General features: G+C 37.5%; 1 long non-coding RNA gene across 2 annotated transcripts; it reads right to left on the reverse strand.

Annotated features, from left to right (window-relative positions):
* Positions 1–1,807: 1,807 nt before the first annotated feature.
* Positions 1,808–9,614, reverse strand: LOC112409018 (uncharacterized). 2 transcript variants are annotated; one of them, XR_003005070.1, is made up of 6 exons: positions 9,469–9,614; positions 8,884–9,003; positions 8,428–8,522; positions 6,711–6,784; positions 4,163–4,237; positions 1,808–2,528 (listed from the first exon to the last, which is right to left on the reverse strand). It is a non-coding gene; the product is annotated as an uncharacterized LOC112409018 (long non-coding RNA). The 2 variants fall into 2 exon arrangements; XR_003005071.1 differs by having other exon boundaries at positions 8,884–9,053.
* Between the last annotated feature and the right edge of the window lie 117 nt (positions 9,615–9,731).

Raw genomic sequence — 9,731 nt, forward strand, 5'->3', positions numbered from 1 at the left:
CCACCGAAAATCGGGCTGCAAGGGCCTTATTGCAACAACTGTGACTGGGCTCTTAAAATTGCTTACTTGGTTCTACGGCATTGCTTACTGAGACTTCTTTAAAACCAAACGGATCTGTTTATACCCAAAGGCTGTTGTGGACGTACTTGATTTGTTACTCTAAAGAGGCATACTGGGGTAAATAAGGTATTCCAGTTAGTATCCTGCGGTACTATTTGAGATCTGTTAGCATTTGCCTTCAGGCACAAACTATACTAGTTTCACCAGAGCCTGGCATCTAATTAGTGCGTTGCCTGGATGTTGTTTCTAGTTTACGGAGGAATTATTTCACAGCGAGCAAATAAAGCCAGAGGAAAATCACTTGCTAAAGTACAGAACCTGTATAGTTCTCTTCCCATTACACCAGTCAAGGGTCTTTTCTAAACACCTTCACTGGAAGTAGTATCTCTTTTTTGAACACACAAAGCAAAATATAGCAAACACTCTTATTTAAGACAGTAGGCACATTTGTACTCACTGTACTCCTTCCAACACCCTTTTAGCATTTTATACTTCTGGTTCCGTTTAAAAAGCAAATTTATTTATGTAGGGCTGAAGTAGACCTGCTCAAGAGTCTTAGGATAGAGTTGCTAATTTCTAGAATTCTAAAAAGACTTCCATTTTTACTTACCGCTGCAAGGACTAGTTTACCTAAAAAGGTGTCAGTAAAAATCCCTGACTTAAAAGTGGGACCATCGTTTGAGTCAAGTGAAAAGAAACGGTGAATTTCCTACTGCCCCATTCCCCAAAGATCCCCCACCCCACTACCTGTAAGTGTGCAATGGTATGGAAAAGTATTCATAAGAACAACTTTCTCAAAACTCAATGACGCAAGCAGTGGTCACATTCTTCGGTATACAATCGTACAGTTCAATTACATGTCCCTATTGCATAAATCAAACTGCAAACCTCTCCACCCCGGAACCCCCTTTTTGTAGACCCTTGTGAGATAAGAATTGCAAAAGAAAAATGTTTCATGAGAAAATTACATGAAATTCAAATTTTTGTATCCACAAAGTTTTATTAGAACAGAGCCATGCTAAATGGTTTGTTATTGTCTATGGCTGTTTTTGGTGCTACAAGGGCAAACGAGTATTTGCTAGAGACTATATGGCCCGCAAAGCCTAAAGTATTTACTATATGGCCCTTTACAGTAAAGTTTGCCAACCCCTATTCTATTAGACAGGATTTTACCTACAAATGGATTAATGCTCAAAGTCCAAATGAGACATTTAGTATTATAAATTTTTATTTCAAAGACTTGATGTAGTAGCATACAAAGACAATGTGAAAAATGTCAATTATAATATATATGGTTATAAGGCTAAAATATAGTGGTTTCTCAACTTGATGTATTTATATCTGGTTGAATACAAAGACTCCTTAGCTTGTTTTAAATGCAGGCGGTTCTGGCTTTGACTATGCAAGCTGAAACTCTGCAAAGTCTTACTCTATGGGATTAACAATCTATGATTATTCTGTAACCTTAAAATTTGCCAAAACATTAAAAACCCTCTTGGTGTTGGTTATAAATGTAACATAGTAAAATTAATATTTAAAACACTAGAAACTTTGGGAATTCCCTGGCGGTCCAGTCAGTGGTTAGGACTTGGCGCTTTCACTGCTGGAGCTCAGATTGAATCCCTGGTAGGGGAACTGAGGTCCAACAAGCCATGCAGCGCAGCCAAAAAACAAAAAAAAACCCCAAACCCCAAAACCGAACAACCCCCCAAACAAACAAAACCCCAAAACAAACCACTAGAAACACTGAAAATTATAATGTTTTATTTCTTTATAAAAAATGTATCAAGTAGTTTGAAAAGTGCTTGCTTTCTTCACATTATAAGACTTATAACATGGAGTGTGCATCTTATCTCTGCCTTGGCAAACTGTCATACTCCTTTCTAAGTTTGAATCAGCTTCCAAAATTTTATACTTTGTGCCGTCAATGTCATGAAACATCTCTGAAAGTTCCTTCAATGTGAAGTTTTTCAACAGCATGACTTCTGAGACACGTTCATCCTTTACAACTGCTTTACTCACGTAAAACTTTATATTTGCCTTCACTACGTTCTGCCTCCTGCGTATCTAGGAATGGCACCAGTGTCAACATTCCCAGGATCATCTTTATCTTCTAACTCCATTTACATCCCATCTAAATCCTGCAGTTTTTTGCATAGTACAGCCTCTCACTACTGTGCAAAGCAAGGACTGCCTGTAATTCTTGGAATCTTGAGTGCAAATTTCACAGTAGCATCCTTATCTGAGCTTGTAGCTTCACCAGGTAGCTTAACATTAATCAATTCATGTTGACTTCTGAAACAATGAAACCAGCCTTCACTGGCAGTAAATAGATGTCCTTGTAATTACCATTTTCCTTCAATGCAGCAACTAACTTCAATGCCAAACTGACTGGGATTTGTTTTTGATTACAGTCCTCAATCCAAAGAAGTAAATGCTCCATTTCAACCATCAGCGGCTTTCTGTTCCTAGTACAATTTAAACGAAAAGATGTTGAAGCAACTTTACATTGTTTTTGTATTCATCAGACTTTTAAAATGTGGCTTGTACTGCAGCTTTATGTAGGCCTAGGTCTCATCCTATCTTTGCTTTGCTGTGGCCATTTTCAAATCTAACCACATCTAATTTCACTTCCAGTATTATCACTTTTCATTTCTTTGCTATTCTGTCATATTTGTTGACCAATTCCCTCTTCTGATTTTCTATTTTTGCAAAATCTCACATGGGTTTATCCCTAGGAGACAAGGAGGCAACACAACTATATGCTTTACTATCTGTAACTAATAGATGTTCAGTGACCAATCACCAAGACTTTGAAAGAAGTGATGTAACTGTTACTGTTCATGATGCACATCTTTTCTTTGCATAATGATTTTGCAATAAAGAGCCAGTAGCAAAGTTTATGCAATAATTCAGTTAATACTGTGACAACTAAAAGTTCAGCTGTGTTGTTGTGGGACAGGTGTTGTTTAACTACATTGTGAAAAGTGATATTCACGCATGGTGAAATGGTGCAAAGTAAGGACTACCTGTATCTAAAAAGAAAAACTATTGGTAGTTAACAAAACAGTCAACTTTTAACCCAATTTAGTTAACTACTAGCCAAGCCAAATCCTAGATCAAATAAAAACTTCAGTTTTTCTCAAAAGAATGTTAATTCCAAGACTCTGAATTACTCATTGGAGCTAGAAGAATGTTTGGAAGTAATATAATATAGAATTCTTCAAATAAGGATTTGCAGACAGTCCAAAGACATCCTTTTGTGAATTTAGGCCCCCTTCCCTCATTTCAATAATCTTTAGGTCTGCAAAAGAGTATAGTTCTGGACAACCATACTGCTGTCCAGATTGTAAAACTTTACAATCATCACAAGGCACAAGGCACAAAATTTACTGGATAGCAGCCAGTACTATGTTTACTTCTGCAAAACAGTAGCATCCACCCCGTTAATGTTTAAATTTTGTTTTCAAATGCATTTATTTTGTAAATCTTTTCATTAAGGGCAATAAACAAAGTTTATATCAACTTTAAGAAATAGAAAATTAACTTAAATCAACATTGAGTATTCACAAAAATTTTCCCGCTTTATATTCCTCCAATTTGAAAAACACCCAAGATTACACGCCTGATTAATGACAGATTAATCTGGTATTAGATTTGAGATTCTTAGCTTCTGACCACTGGCCTATCTGCTATTCTTGAAGAAAGCTAAAGTTATAGGATGGTCATCCACTGGCACACCAAACAATTATGTACAGAATATCCAATAATTCAGCAAATTTAAATCCCAGAACATATGATCTCTAATTCAGGGCCTGAAAGAATTGTATTATTTTTAAGAAAAGATGACTGTCAAGGTTAAAAGTCCTACCCCCCACCCACCCAACTGCCTATGCTGTATCAAATCTATTGATTTGGAAAATTATATTATTTTTGAAATAGTATTTGTTATCTTTGAAAGCTGAAAAAATAAGGAAAAATTGTAATTGAATATGATATCCACATTATGCTCAATATATAATGAATACAATATCCAATTTTTTGCTCAGATTTGATTTTTTGTCTTCTTTTGTCAAAACTGAAAAGTTTATAAACTTCTTACCTTATATAAATCTTCAAATTCCTGATAAATCGGACAAATGGTGTTCTCTAAGAAAAACACCCTTCAATTTTATTCCTAAAATGAAAAACATTTATAGGCAAGTCAATGTACAAAAACCACATTTTATCTATAAGCCGCATGATTTTTTTTCATTATGTCCTCATCCACATACATTAATCACAACAAATCATGATGTGAACAGCAGTGGAAAAGTTTAATCATTGGACATTTATACTTTCTTCTTATTTTCAACTTAAGCTCTAGCCTTAAAGTTTTTATTGCTTAGCTCCTTTTAAAAAAATACGTAATAAATGCACATTTCTATAGTTTTAAATTCTCTCACATGGAACAGATAAGACCTCCAATTTTACTATGATTGGAAAAAACCCGTAACAAAGATAATTTCAAGCATATCATTTACTACTTTGCACAGGTTACCTTATGCTAACTTGGAGGTGTCGTCTTCTCAAGATCAAGCCTGATATGGGAAGGGTAACTATACCTTAATACATTTCCAAACTGGTTATGCCTTGCTTTATATGTAATGTTTTTGTTATCAGACAAGGTTTCCAATGATCAGAAGCACTAAAGCTTTAAAGGAAAAGGGGGAAAGTCGTCTCTGTTAACAAAGAACTTTTAAGCAGTAATAATGGGAAAAGACTCAAAAGATTACAAATCTCAGGAACTAATTAGAATTCTGCCAATTTGGAACATTCTGACTTCTTGACAAGGTCTGTTTTGCTCATTAAGAGGGACAGAGCCCATGGTGGGGGAGAAAGTATCAGAAAGAAAAGAAAGTATACTCACCCTATTGGATAAAAATCAAGCTTTGGGGGAAAAGGGCAAACTGCTCTAAGTCTGCTGCTGCATATTTGTATCTTTACTCCATCCTATGTCAAATATTTGTGTAATTGCCTATAAGTAACTGGACTACATTCCTTGAAAAACTCTAAACAGAAATGTCAACTCCTCCAAGTCAATCTGAACCCCAAGCAAAATAATAGAGGAAGGGGACACACAATTTCTATCTATAGTCTAGTGTCACCAGCTTCTCTAACCGCCTCCACCTAGGAGGAATTGGGAGAGGGGAAATGGGTCTGAGAAAAACAATATTTAATCAAGGCAGAAGATCCTGACTATAAACTGAACTTTCTTTTCTTCTTTGGCTCCGGACACGCAGGCTCAGAGGCCATGGCTCACGGGCCTAGCTGCTCTGCAGCACGTGGGATCTTCGCGGACCGGGGCACGAACCCGTGTCCCCTGCATCGGCAGGCAGACTCGCAACCACTGCGCCACCAGGGAAGCCCTGAACTTTCTTATAAACTCCTTAGATATTTTCCAAAATGAATGTAGCACCACTTAAGTAGTTTATATATACATAGGCGAGAAAGAAACCATGCACCATAGCAAAGAGAGCACTCATTTGGATCATATGCTCTCATACTTCATCTGACTTGAGGGTCAAATATTAAATCTCTTGATTTAATAAACTGAAACAGTTTTTTTTAAAAAGTATTTAACTAAAGTGTGGCAGTCAACCTCCAAGATGGTCTTCAATGATCCTACACCTCTTGGCAGTCACACCTTTGTATAGTGTCCATCTATACCATACCAGGACCAACAGGATAGGGTCCTGTTGGTGTTTTGTCACTTTCAAGAATATTGAAAGACAACCTTCTATCTTGGCTTTTCTCTCTTGGACGAGTGTCCGAAAGCCAGCTATCATGCGGTAAAGACACTCAGGCAGCCCATGGAGAGGTTCACATGGTGAAGAACTGAAGCCTTTAGCCAATAGCCATCAGGGAACACAGGCTTGCCAACTGAGACAGTTTGGAGGCTGCTGTCTCTGTTCTACCTCCTCTCCCCAATGTTCCGCAAGTGTTTGTTGTTTTAAACTGCCAAATATTGAGTAATTTGTTACACAGCAATAAACAACTAACACAGAAGGTCACAATCCATATCCAAAAACTAAAACGCACAACTTATAAATTAGCTGAAAAGGTCTAAAATTCTTGAGAAAGGATCAGGTTCAGAACTGTCTTTATATTTAATCACCAATAATTTCAAGACCCCAAGGCTTTCTGAAGCAGAAAAAACCCCAGAGAATTAAAAGGATGAAAAATTCAGCAAGAATATGTCAGTCACTAGAAATACATTTTATTATATCAAGATGACAAATAAATGTAAAACTAGCTAAAAATCTGACAAAAAGGTAGGTATTCAATAAGAATGATACCAATCCTAGAAGGCAAAAAGTCTATTTACTTTCATAGGGTTGTTGAGAGAAATAAGTGTTTAAAACAAAAACAAAAAACTGTGTGTATAAGACACTTAGTACAATGTCTTACATGTAACCACTCAATAAGCATTAGCTGTTACTATTTTTCCCCCAAGTAACCAATTAATGAGATTCTATACCATAAAACAGAAAATTAGATTTCACTCAAGGCTTTATAAATCCATTTTTTACTTGGACAATCCTCCCCTTCCAATTCACTGCTTTCGTTCCAGGAATACTTAATACATTAAAAAAAGAAAGATATACTACCTCCCCTGCATATTTCTAGTAATTATCTTCCAAGACCCAGGAATCTTTTCCCAACATCTCCAAGAATATAATTCCTGAAAAGAGATATTTTGTTTTAAATTATTTTCTGCACTGGTCAATGCTTTTGACAAATAACATCTTTAATACAGCTGACATATCCTCATTTACATATGCAGTAATCACAACAGTTCATTATGTGAACAGCAGTAAAAAAGTTTAATCATTGGATATGAAGTTATCAAAGGAAGCAAAGATGTAATCAAATGATTAAATTGAGAACTTCAATGTTACCAGTAAAACAATAAAAAATAGCAACAAAAAGCATGTAAAACTTATAAGCAAATGTAAAAATACATAAATACAACTCAAAAATCAATGATTCCATTTATAAGGGACTGCATACTTCCCTATCCAAAAGTACACTAAAAATACCAAGAGCAGCGACCCCTTGTGGCTTCTGTAAAGTAAGTGGGTTATTTTCATTTAGCAGGTCTACATTTAAGTAAATCAGTTCTGCAACATAGCAGCTTTCTGTAATTCATCTGTAATTAATAATTAGAAGAATATTGTCAGAATAATGTGCGAGCCATATTATCAGGAAACAATGCAGCAGAAACACATGTATCTATTTGCGCGCCAGGGATTGAAAACACAAATTCACCTTAGACATTGTCTCTGCACTCAAGGAGCATCCTCTAGCAAGTTTCTTACAAACTTTGAGTCCTTAAAAAAGGGCAACCGCCACAATGATACCACTTCACACCCATGAGAATGTGGAGAAACTGGAACCCTCGCCCATTGCTCGTGGGAATGTAAAATGGCAGCCACTTTGGAAAAAGTCTGGCATTTCCTCAAAAAGTTAAACATGAGTTAGCATATGACCCAGCAATTCCGCCCTTAGGCATATACTCAAGAGGAATGAAAACACATGCCCCGACACAAACTCGTACACTACTGTTCATGGCAGCATTATTTGTAACAGCCCCCAAAGGAAAACAACCTGAATGGACACATAAAATGTGGTATATATTCATATAATGGTATATTTTTTGGCAATAAAAAGAAATGAAGTACTGGTACTACAACATAAATAAACCTTAAAAATATTCCAAGTGAAAGAAGCCAGTCACAAAAGACTAATTTCTGATTCCATTTATATGAAATATCCAGAATAGGCAAATCTACACAGACGAAGATTAGTGGTTTCCAGGGACTGGGGGAGGGAAAATGTAAGCAGTGACTGCTAATGAAAAGGGAGTCTCTTTTTGGGGTGATGAAAATGTTCTAAAATTGATTGTGGTGATGGGGGTACAACTCATGATACACTAAGACCCATCGAATTGTGCACTTTAAATGGGTTAATTGTATGGCATATGCATTATATCTCAATAAAACTCTTGCCAAAAAAAATAAGGCAACCAATTTTTAATTGAAAACTTATTTATTTCTATTTACCCTTATTCAGGTCTTAATTGGTTGAGTGCTAGAAAAGCTTCTAATAGTCTAACCAGCTGACAGTGATTTAAATCGAGGTCCTACCCTTTGCACATCTTACAGCCAAGTTAAGTACATCCCCCATGAACCAATTTCCCCCATTCATGTACTATCCTTAGACCTTGTGATTTTTAACAAAACTACATAAGCAAAAGCTATGTTAATTTCATTCAAATAAGATATAAGCATATTATAATGGAAAGCAATCATGAATAAGTAATACCTTGAGATGAATCTTTTTGGCTAGAGTCTGGATAAAGTAAACAAAAAGGGGAAAAAAACAATCTTGCTTGGAAACGTTTTACTCATTCTTGCCAGCTGGAGATAGAAACAAAAAAGTTAGGAACATTTCTGTTTCCTAAAATAGGCCTCCACAGTTAAGCAGGAAAGATGCCACTTAATATATACTAAGGACCTCTTCAAAGATACAAAATAAAAACTATGTCCTACCTTGGCCCCATTTTGTTTCTTCTATGAAAACTTAAATCTTATACTGTAAACATAAAGAGCTTAACGAAGACATCGTTCTAAGATCTTCTCACCCTGAAAGCTATCCAGGATGCCCCACACCCCAACCAAAACCATTTCATTGGCCCTCTCTCCTGCCCCTCCTAGCACTGCTATTGATGAGTCCAAACTAGACCGTGCGCTTACCCCCAAACCCTGAGGACCTTCTTACCTTATTCCCTTCTTAATTCCCCCATTGCGGCAAAGGATCTTGCAGGAAAGAGTCAGTTGAATTGAAAGTCGACTTATCTTGGTATTACATTCTCATTCAAGCTCCTCTGAGGTCACATACCTAACAGTCAACCACACCAATAGCTTCTACATTATCTCTGCATCAGAGAACTACAAAATAAAATGCAAGGGGCTTCCCTGGTGGCACAGTGGTTAAGAATCCACCTGCCAATACAGGAGACATGGGTTTGAGCCCTGGTCCGGGAAGATCCCACATGCCCTGGAGCAGCTAAGCCCGTGCGCCACAGCTACTGAAGCCCACGCACCTAGAGCCCGCGCTCTGCAAGAAAGAGTAGCCCCCCACCCTCTACAACTATAGAAAGCTTGCGCGCAGCAACTAAGACCCAATGCAGCCAAAAATAAATAAATAAATTTATAAAAAAATAAAATGCAAGGAAATGACATGCCTCCCAGTAAATCATTTATTCGGGGTCCAATTTTGTCTTCAATATTTCTAAGGCGCTGCGTTTACCCCCTCCCTCCTGTCCCTCCCGTCACATCCTCCCGTCACTTTAAGAGCTCGCACCTGGAGACCCATCGGCATGCTACTGGATTCGCCTCAGCTTTGGTCCTGCCTGTCCCCTTCGATTTCTCTCACTGAGACTCACAAGAAGCGCGATGGCACTGGATTTAACCAGAGAGCACGGACGAAAAGGAGCCCATGCCAGCTAAATCCAGTAACCACCCTCCAATAAGCGGGGAGGGGCGACCCAATGCGCGTCTTAATGCCCCTGGCCTTTCCGATTGGCTGCTGCGACACAACGTGGTCTGTGATTGGCCACGGAGACT

The sequence above is a fragment of the Neophocaena asiaeorientalis genome, unplaced genomic scaffold, assembly GCF_003031525.2.
Source record: "Neophocaena asiaeorientalis asiaeorientalis breed wild unplaced genomic scaffold, Neophocaena_asiaeorientalis_V1.1 scaffold784, whole genome shotgun sequence".
Taxonomy (NCBI): Eukaryota; Metazoa; Chordata; class Mammalia; order Artiodactyla; family Phocoenidae; genus Neophocaena; species Neophocaena asiaeorientalis.